This window comes from Oncorhynchus nerka, linkage group LG12, assembly GCF_034236695.1.
Source record: "Oncorhynchus nerka isolate Pitt River linkage group LG12, Oner_Uvic_2.0, whole genome shotgun sequence".
NCBI lineage: Eukaryota > Metazoa > Chordata > Actinopteri > Salmoniformes > Salmonidae > Oncorhynchus > Oncorhynchus nerka.
Genome location: NC_088407.1, coordinates 9,849,235 through 9,861,734, shown reverse-complemented (window position 1 = coordinate 9,861,734; position 12,500 = coordinate 9,849,235). Strand labels below are relative to the sequence as shown.

Genomic DNA, 12,500 nt, shown 5'->3' with positions numbered 1-12,500 from the left:
TGCATCCATCCATCCTCCCTCCCTCCCTCCCTGCATCCATCCATCCCTCCCTCCCTCCCCCTCCATCCATCCATCCCTGCATCCATCCCTCCATCCATCCCTGCATCCATCCCTCCTCATCCATCCCTCCCTCCCTCCCTGCATCCATCCATCCCTCCCTCCCCTCCTCCATCCCTCCATCCAACCCTCCCTGCATCCATCCATCCCTCCCTCCCTCCCTCCATCCATCCATTCCTGCATCCATCCATCCCTCCATCCCTCCCTGCATCCATCCTTCCTCCCTCCCTCCTCCTGCATCCATCCATCCATCCCTCCCTCCCTCCCTGCATCCATCCATCCATCCCTCCTCCATCCATCCATCCCTCCCTGCATCCATCCATCCATCCATCCCTCCCTGCATCCATCCCTCCCTCCCTCCATCCATCCCTCCCTCCCTCCTCCATCCAACCCTCCCTGCATCCATCCATCCCTCCCTCCTCCATCCATCCATCCATCCCTCCCTGCATCCATCCATCCCTCCCTCCCTGCATCCATCCATCCCTCCCTCCCTCCCTCCCCTCCCTCCATCCCTCCCTGCATCCATCCATCCCTCCCCTCCCCTCCATCCATCCATCCCTCCTCCATCCATCCCTCCCTCCCTCCATCCATCCATCCCCATCCATCCCCCTCCTGCATCCATCCATCCATCCCTCCTCCCTCCTCCATCCATCCCTGCATCCATCCATCCATCCATCCCTGCATCCATCTATCCATCCATCCATCCCTGCATCCATCTATCCATCCATCCATCCCTGCATCCATCCATCCCTCCCCTCCCTGCATCCATCCATCCCTCCCTCCCTCCCTCCATCCATCCCTCCATCCATCCCTGCATCCATCCATCCTCCCCTGCATCCATCCATCCCTCCCCTCCCTGCATGCATGCATCCATCCATCCCTGCATCCATCCATCCCTCCCTCCATCCTTCCATCCAACCCTCCCTGCATCCACCCATCCCTCCCTCCTCCCTCCCTGCATCCATCCATCCATCCCTCCCTGCATCCATCCATCCTGCATCCATCCATCCATCCTCCCTCCCTCTATCCATCCATCCATCCCTGCATCCATCCATCCCTCCCTCCCTCCCTCCATCCCTCCCTGCATCCATCCATCCTCCCTCCCTCCCTCCCTCCATCCATTCCTGCATCCATCCATCCATCCCTCCCTGCATCCATCCATCCCTCCATCCCTCCCCATCCATCCATCCCTCCTCCCTCCTCCCTGCATCCATCCATCCCTCCCTCCCTCCCCCTCCATCCATCCATCCCTGCATCCATCCCTCCATCCATCCCTGCATCCATCCCTCCCTGCATCCATCCCTCCCTCCTCCCTGCATCCATCCATCCCTCCCTCCCTCCCTCCATCCAACCCTCCCTGCATCCATCCATCCCTCCTCCTCCCTCCATCCATCCATTCCTGCATCCATCCATCCCTCCATCCCTCCCTGCATCCATCCTTCCCCTCCCTCCCTCCCTCCCTGCATCCATCCATCCATCCCTCCCTCCCTCCCTGCATCCATCCATCCATCCATCCCTCCTCCCTCCCTCCCTCCCTCCCTCCTCCCCTCCATCCATCCATCCATCCCTGCATCCATCCATCCATCCATCCCTCCCTGCATCCATCCCTCCCTCCTCCCTGCATCCATCCCTCCTCCCTCCATCCCTCCATCCAACCCTCCTGCATCCATCCATCCCTCCTCCTCCCTCCCCCTCCCTCCCTCCATCCATCCCTCCCTGCATCCATCCATCCCTCCCTCCCTCCTCCCTCCATCCCTCCCTGCATCCATCCATCCCTCCCTCCCTCCCATCCATCCATCCATCCCTGCATCCATCCATCCATCCCTCCATCCATCCATCCCTGCATCCATCCATCCATCCCTCCCTCCTCCCTGCATCCATCCATCCCTCCCTCCCTCCCTCCCATCCCTGCATCCATCCATCCATCCATCCCTCCCTGCATCCATCCCTCCCTCCCTCCCTCCCTCCATCCATCCCTCCCTGCATCCATCCATCCCTGCATCCATCCACCCATCCCTCCATCCCTCCCTGCATCCATCCATCCCTCCCTGCATCCATCCATCCATCCATCCATCCCTCCCTGCATCCATCCCTCCCTGCATCCATCCATCCCTCCATCCATCCATCCCTCCATCCCTGCATCCATCCATCCCTCCATCCCTCCCTGCATCCATCCATCCATCCCTCCCTGCATCCATCCATCCATCCATCCCTGCATCCATCCACCCATCCCTCCATCCCTCCCTGCATCCATCCATCCCTCCCTGCATCCATCCATCCATCCATCCCTCCCTCCATCCATCCATCCCTCCCTGCATCCATCCCTCCCTGCATCCATCCATCCCTCCATCCATCCCTGCATCCATCCATCCCTCCATCCCTGCATCCATCCATCCCTCCATCCATCCCTCCATCCCTCCCTGCATCCATCCATCCATCCATCCATCCATCCATCCATCCATCCATCCCTGCATCCATCCATCCATCCATCCCTCCATCCCTCCCTGCATCCCTCCCTGCATCCATCCATCCATCCCTCCCTGCATCCATCCCTCCCTGCATCCATCCATCCATCCCTCCCTGCATCCCTCCATCCATCCATCCCTCCCTCCCTCCATCCATAAAAAAACTGGGAACTACAGGACATAAAGGAGTCTTCATGTTGAGTTCCAAGAACGACAAGGACAATACACAATCTGGACAATACACGATCTGGACAATACACAATCTGGACAATACACAATCTGGACAATACACAATCTGGACAATACACAATCTGGACAATACACAATCTGGACAATACACAATCTGGACAATACACAATCTGGACAATACACAATCTGGACAATACACAATCTGGACAATACACAATCTGGACAATACACAATCTGGACAATACACAATCTGGACAATACACAATCTGGACAATACACAATCTGGACAATAAACAATCTGGACAATAAACAATCTGGACAATAAACAATCTGGACAATAAACAATCTGGACAATAAACAATCTGGACAATAAACAATCTGGACAATAAACAATCTGGACAATAAACAATCTGGACAATAAACAATCTGGACAATAACATCTGGACAACACACAATCTGGACAACACACAATCTGGACAACACACGATCTGGACAACACACGATCTGGACAACACACAATCTGGACAACACACAATCTGGACAACACACGATCTGGACAACACACGATCTGGACAACACACGATCTGGACAACACACGATCTGGACAACACACGATCTGGACAACACACGATCTGGACAACACACGATCTGGACAACACACGATCTGGACAACACACAATCTGGACAACACACAATCTGGACAACACACAATCTGGACAATACACAATCTGGACAATACACAATCTGGACAATACACAATCTGGACAATACACAATCTGGACAATACACAATCTGGACAATACACAATCTGGACAACACACGATCTGGACAACACACAATCTGGACAACACACAATCTGGACAACACACGATCTGGACAACACACGATCTGGACAACACACGATCTGGACAACACACGATCTGGACAACACACGATCTGGACAACACACAATCTGGACAACACACAATCTGGACAACACACAATCTGGACAACACACAATCTGGACAACACACAATCTGGACAATACACAATCTGGACAATACACAATCTGGACAATACACAATCTGGACAATACACAATCTGGACAATACACAATCTGGACAATGTGTGGTTGGAAAGACCGGCATTAAAGCCGCATTGACTCTACAAGGTGTGGAAAGCGTTCCACAGGGATGCTGGCCCATGTTGACTCTACAAGGTGTGGAAAGCGTTCCACAGGGAAGCTGGCCCATGTTGACTCTACAAGGTGTGGAAAGCGTTCCACAGGGAAGCTGGCCCATGTGGACTCCAACGCTTCCCACAGTTGCTCAAATTGGCTGGGTGTCCTTTGGGTGGTGGAAGCTGAAAATGTCCCCGTTCTTCCATGGTCTGCATACTCACCAGACATGTCACCCGTTGAGCATGTTTGGAATGCTGTGGATCGACGTGTATGACAGCGTGTTCCAGTTCCCGCCAATATCCAGCAACTTCACTCAGCCATGGAAGAGGAGTGGAACAACACAGGCCACAATCAAACAGCCTGATCAACTCTATGTGAAGGAGATGTGTAGCGGTGTATGAGGTACATGGTGGTCACACCAGATACAGACTGGTTTTCTGATCCACGCCTCTACCTTTAAATCTGGACCATTCTTGATACACAGGAAACTATTGAGTGTGAAAAACCCAGCAGCATTGCAGTTCTTGACAAACCGGTACACCTGGCACCTACTACCATAACCCCGTTCAAGGACACTTTAAATATTTTGTCTTGCCCCTTTACCCTCTGAACGGCCCAACGCTCCAACCACTAGGCTACCTGCTCCGACCACTAGGCTACCTGCTCCGACCACTAGGCTACCTGCTCCGACCACTAGGCTACCTGCCTCTGACCACTAGGCTACCTGCCTCCGACCACTAGGCTACCTGCCTCCGACCACTAGGCTACCTGCCTCCGACCACTAGGCTACCTGCCTCCGACCACTAGGCTACCTGCCTCCGACCACTAGGCTACCTGCCTCCGACCACTAGGCTACCTGCCTCCGACCACTAGGCTACCTGCCTCCGACCACTAGGCTACCTGCCTCCGACCACTAGGCTACCTGCTCCGACCACTAGGCTACCTGACTCCGACCACTAGGCTACCTGACTCCGACCACTAGGCTACCTACTCCGACCACTAGGCTACCTGACTCCGACCACTAGGCTACCTGACTCCGACCACTAAGCTACCTGCTCCGACCACTAGGCTACCTGCCTCTAACCACTAGGCTACCTGCCTCTAACCACTAGGCTACCCTGCCTCTAACCACTAGGCTACCTGCCTCCAACCACTAGGCTACCTGCCTCTAACCACTAGGCTACCTGCCTCTAACCACTAGGCTACCTGCTCTAACCACTAGGCTACCTGCTCTAACCACTAGGCTACCTGCCTCTAACCACTAGGCTACCTGCCTCTAACCACTAGGCTACCTGCCTCTAACCACTAGGCTACCTGCCTCTAACCACTAGGCTACCTGCCTCTAACCACTAGGCTACCTGCCTCTAACCACTAGGCTACCTGCTCTAACCACTAGGCTACCTGCTCTAACCACTAGGCTACCTGCTCCAACCACTAGGCTACCTGCTCTAACCACTAGGCTACCTGCTCTAACCACTAGGCTACCTGCTCTAACCACTAGGCTACCTGCTCCAACCATTAGGCTACCTGCTCCAACCACTAGGCTACGTTCTTGCCCAACACATTCTTATTTAGGAACGGTGGGTTAACCTCTTCAACCTATGGGGGCGCTATGTCATTATTGGATAAAAAGACGTGCCTGTTTTAAGCGCAATATTTTGTCACGAAAAGATGCTCGACTATGCATGGAATTGACAGCCTTGGAAAGACAAAACTCTGACGTTTCCAAAACTGCAAAGATATTATCTGTGAGTGCCCCAGAACTAATGCTACAGGCGAAACCAAGATGAAGTTTCATACAGGAAATGCTCCAGATTCTGAAGGCGCTGTTTTCCAATGTCTCCTTATATGGCTGTGAATGAGCCTGCGCTTTCTGTCGTTTCCCCGAGGTGTCTGCAGCATTGTGACGTGTTTGTAGGCATATCATTGGAAGATTGACCATAAGAGACTACATTTACCTGGTGTCCCGCCCGGTGTCTTGTGTCGAAATTATTGCGTAATCTGTAGGTCCATGCGCGTTCCATTTCTTCAGAAGAGAAAGTAAACTGCCACGAAGGATTTTATCGTCGATAGATATGTGAAAAACACCTTGAGGATTGATTCTAAACATCGGTTTGCCATGTTTCTGTCGATATTATGGAGTTAATTTGGAAAAAAGTTCGCGTTTTAATGACTTAATTTTTTTTTTTTCTTACCCAAATGTGATGAACAAAACGGAGCGATTAGTCGACACAAATAATATTTTTTGTAAAAACGGAACATTTGCTATCTGAGAGTCTCCTCATTGAAAACATCTGAAGTTCTTCAAAGGTAAATGATTTTATTTTGAATTCTTTTCTGGTTTTTGTGGAAAATGTTACATGCTGAAAGAGAGGCATAATCCTATGCTAGGCTATCAATACTGTTACACAAATGCTTGTTTAGCTATGGTTCAAAAGCATATTTTGAAAATCTGAGATGACAGTGTTGTTAACAAAAGGCTAAGCTTGAGAGAAATAGATTAATTTCATTTCATTTGCGATTTTCATGAATAGTTAACGTTGCGTTATGGTAATGAGCTTGAGGCTGTATTCACGATCCCGGATCCGGGATGGCTCGACGCAAGAAGTTAACTGTCTCGTTCAGGGGCAGAAAGACAGATTTTCACCTTGTCAGCTCGGGGGATCCAATCTTGCAACCTTACAGTTAACTAGTCCAACGCAATAACGACCTGCCTCTCTCTCGTTGCACTCCACAAGGAGACTGCCTGTTACGCAAATGCAGTAAGCCAAGGTAAGTTGCTAGCTAGCATTAAACTTATATTATAAAAAACTATCAATCATAATCAGTAGTTAACTACACATGGTTGATGATATTACTAGATATTATCTAGCGTGTCCTGTGTTGCATATAATCTGACTGAGCGTTGGTAGGCAGAAGCACGCCTGTAAACATTCATTCAAACAGCACTTTCATGCGTTTTGCCAGCAGCTCTTTGTTGTGCGTCAAGCATTACGCTGTTTATGACTTCAAGCCTATCAACTCCCGAGAGGAGGCTGGTGTAACCGAAGTGAAATGGATGGCTAGTTAGCGCGCGCTAATAGCGTTTCAAACTTCACTCGCTCTGAGCCTTGGGGTGGTTGTTTCCCTTGCTCTGCATGGGTAACCCTGCTTCGATGTGGTGGCTGTTGTCGTTGTGTTCCTGGTTCGAACCCAGGGAGGAGCGAGGAGAGGGACGGAAGCTATACTGTTACAATGGCAATACTAAAGTGCCTATAAGAACATCCAATAGTCAAAGGTTAATGAAATACAAATGGTATAGAGAGAAATAGTCCTATAATTCCTATAATAACCTCAACCTAAAACTTCTTACCTGGGAATATTGAAGACTCATGTTAAAAGGAACCACCAGCTTTCATATGTTCTCATGTTCTGAGCAAGGAACTGAAACGTTAGCTTTCTTACATAGCACATATTGCACTTTTACTTTCTTCTCCAACACTTTGTTTTTGCATTATTTAAACCAAATTGAACATGTTTCATTATTTATTTGAGGCTAAATTGATTTTATTGATGTTTTATATTAAGTTAAAATAAGTGTTAATTCAGTATTGTTGTTATTGTCATTATTACAAATACATTTTTGTAAAAAATAATAATAATAAATCAATTAAAAAAAAAAAAAAAAAAATATTTTTTATTTTTTTATTTTTAAATTGGCCGATTAATCGGTATCGGCTTTTTTGTCCTCCAATAATCGGTATCGGTACCGGCGTTGAAAAATCATAATCGGTCGACCTCTACTACAGAGGGTAGTGCGTACGGCCCAAGTTTCCTGCCATCCAGGACCTCTATACCAGGCGGTGTCAGAGGAAGGCCCTACAAATTGCTAAAGACTCCAGCCACCCGAGTCACAGATTGTTCTCTCTGCTACCGCACGGCAAGCGGTACCGGAGCGCCAAGTCCAAAAGACTTAATAGCTTCTACCCCCAAGACTGATTTGCCTGTCTGTAAAGAAAAGGGCGGGCTATACAAAGATCCTGCTGCTCTGATTTGATAGATCGAAGACGTCTCTGTTCCCTCTTCATATTTCATCCAATCACTTCTCGTCGTCCTTTCAGTTTGCACATGCAACAAATGTAATTTAGACAAACTCTGACCACAACCACATAACTATTGACCACAACCACACAACTACTGACCACAACCACACAACTACTGACCACAACCACACAACTACTGACCACAACCACTGACCGCAACCACACAACTACTGACCGCAACCACTGACCGCAACCACACAACTACTGACCGCAACTACTGACCGCAACCACACAACTACTGACCGCAACCACACAACCACTGACCACAACCACTGACCACAACTACTGACCACAACCACACAACCACTGACCACAACTACTGACCACAACCACACAACTACTGACCACAACCACTGACCACAACCACACAACTACTGACCACAACCACACAACTACTGACCACAACCACACAACTACTGACCACAACCACTGACCACAACCACACAACTACTGACCGCAACCACACAACTACTGACCACAACCACACAACTACTGACCGCAAACACTGACCGCAATCACACAACTACTGACCGCAACTACTGACCGCAACCACACAACTACTGACCGCAACCACTGACCGCAACCACACAACTACTGACCGCAACTACTGACCGCAACCACACAACTACTGACCGCAACCACACAACCACTGACCACAACCACTGACCACAACTACTGACCACAACCACTGACCACAACCACACAACTACTGACCACAACCACACAACTACTGACCGCAACCACTGACCGCAACCACACAACTACTGACCGCAACCACTGACCGCAACCACACAACTACTGACCGCAACTACTGACCGCAACCACACAACTACTGACCGCAACCACACAACCACTGACCACAACCACTGACCACAACTACTGACCACAACCACACAACCACTGACCACAACTACTGACCACAACCACACAACTACTGACCACAACCACTGACCACAACCACACAACTACTGACCACAACCACACAACTACTGACCACAACCACACAACTACTGACCACAACCACTGACCACAACCACACAACTACTGACCGCAACCACACAACTACTGACCACAACCACACAACTACTGACCGCAAACACTGACCGCAATCACACAACTACTGACCGCAACTACTGACCGCAACCACACAACTACTGACCGCAACCACTGACCGCAACCACACAACTACTGACCGCAACTACTGACCGCAACCACACAACTACTGACCACAACCACACAACCACTGACCACAACCACTGACCACAACTACTGACCACAACCACTGACCACAACCACACAACTACTGACCACAACCACACAACTACTGACCACAACTACTGACCACAACCACTGACCACAACCACTGACCACAACCACACAACAACTGACCGCAACCACACAACTACTGACCGCAACCACACAACTACTGACCGCAACTACTGACCGCAACCACACAACTACTGACCACAACTACTGACCACAACTACTGACCACACAACTACTGATCACACAACTACTGACCACACAACTACTGATCACACAACTACTGACCACACAACTACTGACCACAACCACACAACCACAACCACACAACTACTGACCACAACCACACAACTACTGATCGCAACCACTGACCACAACTACTGACCGCAACCACACAACTACTGACCGCAACTACTGACCGCAACCACTGACCACAACCACACAACTACTGACCGCAACCACACAACCACTGACCACAACCACACAACTACTGACCGCAACCACACAACTACTGACCACAACTACTGACCGCAACCACACAACTACTGACCACAACTACTGACCGCAACTACTGACCGCAACCACACAACTACTGACCGCAACTACTGACCACAACCACACAACTACTGACCACAACCACACAACTACTGACCACACAACTACTGACCACAACTACTGACCGCAACCACACAACTACTGACCACAACCACACAACTACTGACCACAACTACTGACCGCAACCACACAACTACTGACCGCAACCACACAACTACTGACCGCAACCACACAACTACTGACCACAACTACTGACCACAACCACACAACTACTGACAACAACTACTGACCACAACCACACAACTACTGACAACAACTACTGACCACAACCACACAACTACTGACAACAACCACACAACTACTGACCACAACCACACAACTATTGACCACAACCACACAACTACTGACCACAACTACTGACCACACAACTACTGATCACACAACTACTGACCACAACCACACAACTACTGACCACAACCACACAACTACTGATCGCAACCACTGACCACAACTACTGACCGCAACCACATAACTACTGACCGCAACTACTGACCGCAACCACTAACCACAACCACACAACTACTGACCGCAACCACACAACCACTGACCACAACCACACAACTACTGACCGCAACCACACAACTACTGACCACAACTACTGACCGCAACCACACAACTACTGACCACAACTACTGACCACAACTACTGACCACAACCACACAACTACTGACCACAACTACTGACCGCAACCACACAACTACTGACCACAACCACACAACTACTGACCACAACTACTGACCACAACCACACAACTACTGACCACAACCACACAACTACTGACCACAACCACACAACTACTGACAACAACTACTGACCACAACCACACAACTACTGACCACAACTACTGACCAACAACCACACAACTACTGACCACAACTACTGACCCACAACCACACAACTACTGACCACAACCACACAACTACTGACCACAACTACTGACCACAACCACACAACTACTGACCACAACAACTGACCACAACTACTGACCACAACCACACAACAACTGACCACACAACTACTGACCACAACTACTGACCGCAACCACACAACTACTGACCGCAACTACTGACCACAACCACACAACTACTGACCACAACTACTGACCACAACCACACAACTACTGACCGCAACCACACAACTACTGACCACAACCACACAACTACTGACCACAACTACTGACCGCAACCACACAACTACTGACCGCAACTACTGACCGCAACCACACAACTACTGACCACAACCACACAACTACTGACCGCAACCACACAACTACTGACCACAACCACACAACTACTGACCACAACTACTGACCGCAACCACACAACTACTGACCGCAACTACTGACCGCAACCACACAACTACTGACCGCAACCACACAACTACTGACCGCAACCACACAACTACTGACCACAACCACACAACTACTGACCACAACTACTGACCACAACCACACAACTACTGACAACAACTACTGACCACAACCACACAACTACTGACCACAACCACACAACTACTGACAACAACTACTGACCACAACCACACAACTACTGACAACAACCACACAACTACTGACCACAACTACTGACCACAACCACACAACTACTGACAACAACTACTGACCACAACCACACAACTACTGACAACAACTACTGACCACAACCACACAACTACTGACAACAACCACACAACTACTGACCACAACCACACAACTATTGACCACAACCACACAACTACTGACCACAACTACTGACCACACAACTACTGATCACACAACTACTGACCACAACCACACAACTACTGACCACAACCACACAACTACTGATCGCAACCACTGACCACAACTACTGACCGCAACCACATAACTACTGACCGCAACTACTGACCGCAACCACTAACCACAACCACACAACTACTGACCGCAACCACACAACTACTGACTACAACTACTGACCACAACCACACAACTACTGACCACAACAACTGACCACAACCACACAACTACTGACCACAACTACTGACCGCAACCACACAACTACTGACCGCAACTACTGACCGCAACCACACAACTACTGACCGCAACTACTGACCACAACCACACAACTACTGACCACAACCACTGACCACAACCACTGACCACAACCACACAACTACTGACCACAACTACTGACCACAACCACACAACTACTGACAACAACTACTGACCACAACCACACAACTACTGACAACAACTACTGACCACAACCACACAACTACTGACAACAACCACACAACTACTGACCACAACCACACAACTATTGACCACAACCACACAACTACTGACCACAACTACTGACCACACAACTACTGACCACAACCACACAACTATTGACAACAACTACTGACCACAACCACACAACTACTGACCACAACCACACAACTACTGACCACAACCACACAACTACTGACCACAACTACTGACCACAACCACACAACCACTGACCACAACTACTGACCACTGACCACAACTACTGACCACAACTACTGACCACAACTACTGACCACAACTACTGACCACATCCACACGACTACTGACTAACCACACAACTACCGACCACAACCACACGACTACTGACCACAACTACTGACCACAACCACACGACTACTGACCACAACCACTGACCACAACTACTG

The 12,500-nt window shown here is 49.6% G+C and overlaps 1 protein-coding gene and 1 pseudogene across 1 annotated transcript in view; one reads left to right on the top strand and one right to left on the bottom strand.

Moving 5' to 3' along the window:
* The window catches only part of exoc6b (exocyst complex component 6B), a 155,781-nt gene that overhangs the window by 11,133 nt on the left and 132,148 nt on the right, over positions 1-12,500 (bottom strand). The window lies entirely within an intron of this gene.
* LOC135574158 (splicing factor 3A subunit 2-like) lies at positions 1,868-2,591 on the top strand (annotated as a pseudogene).